The following is a 770-nucleotide window of genomic DNA, read 5'->3' as shown; positions in this document are numbered from 1 at the left end:
TTTTTAAATGTAGGATCAAGATGTTATTAATATTCTGGCAAGAGCCATTTCCATGCAGTGGTTGGGGCAGGAGCTATTTTGTGTTTATGGGATGAGAGATGAAAATGGAAGGTGACTCTTGGCCCTGAATATACTTGTATGTTTTGCCTGCTTGAGTATTGGGTTTTCATAGTTGGAGTTTTCATAGGCAGGTCACATATGTAAACTCAATGATTGATATGTCCATATATATTTATTCCATACTGTAATGTAACAAGACATAACTTATTCAGGGCTGTCATTGTTTTAAACAGGAAATTCCAATTAATTCCTAGACTGAAATGAGAATTCTGGCAGAGGTGTAGCACCAGGTCAAAGAGAAGTACTAGCATCCCAAAGATGCTGAGGTTTGTTATCAGTGACCAGGGTGCTACATTCTCACCATCCCCTCCCTGGAAAATATTGCATTCCTGCAAGTCAGAACAAGATTATTGGGTACAGATGAGATGATTACTTTATTGGCTCTAGCCCTCAATTGCTACATCATTATACTTTTTACTCATGAAACAGAATGGAAGTGATTGTGTAAACACATTACATGTCATTACCAAAAATTCACACCATGCCTTCTTCCTGACTGCCCAGCTAAATATCTAAATTACCCACTCTGCTATGGAAGGGAGAAAACTAGACCCAAGGAAAAACAGGGAAGAGATTGGCTATTGAGATGGGAATGTTTGTGGGAATTTTTGCGTGTGATTAAAGTGCTTTTAAAATGTATGAGGAGGGCC

This window comes from Hipposideros armiger, unplaced genomic scaffold, assembly GCF_001890085.2.
Source record: "Hipposideros armiger isolate ML-2016 unplaced genomic scaffold, ASM189008v1 scaffold_155, whole genome shotgun sequence".
Classification (NCBI taxonomy): Eukaryota; Metazoa; Chordata; class Mammalia; order Chiroptera; family Hipposideridae; genus Hipposideros; species Hipposideros armiger.
The sequence above is the reverse complement of the archived record's forward strand: the minus strand, read 5'-3'. Positions refer to the sequence as shown.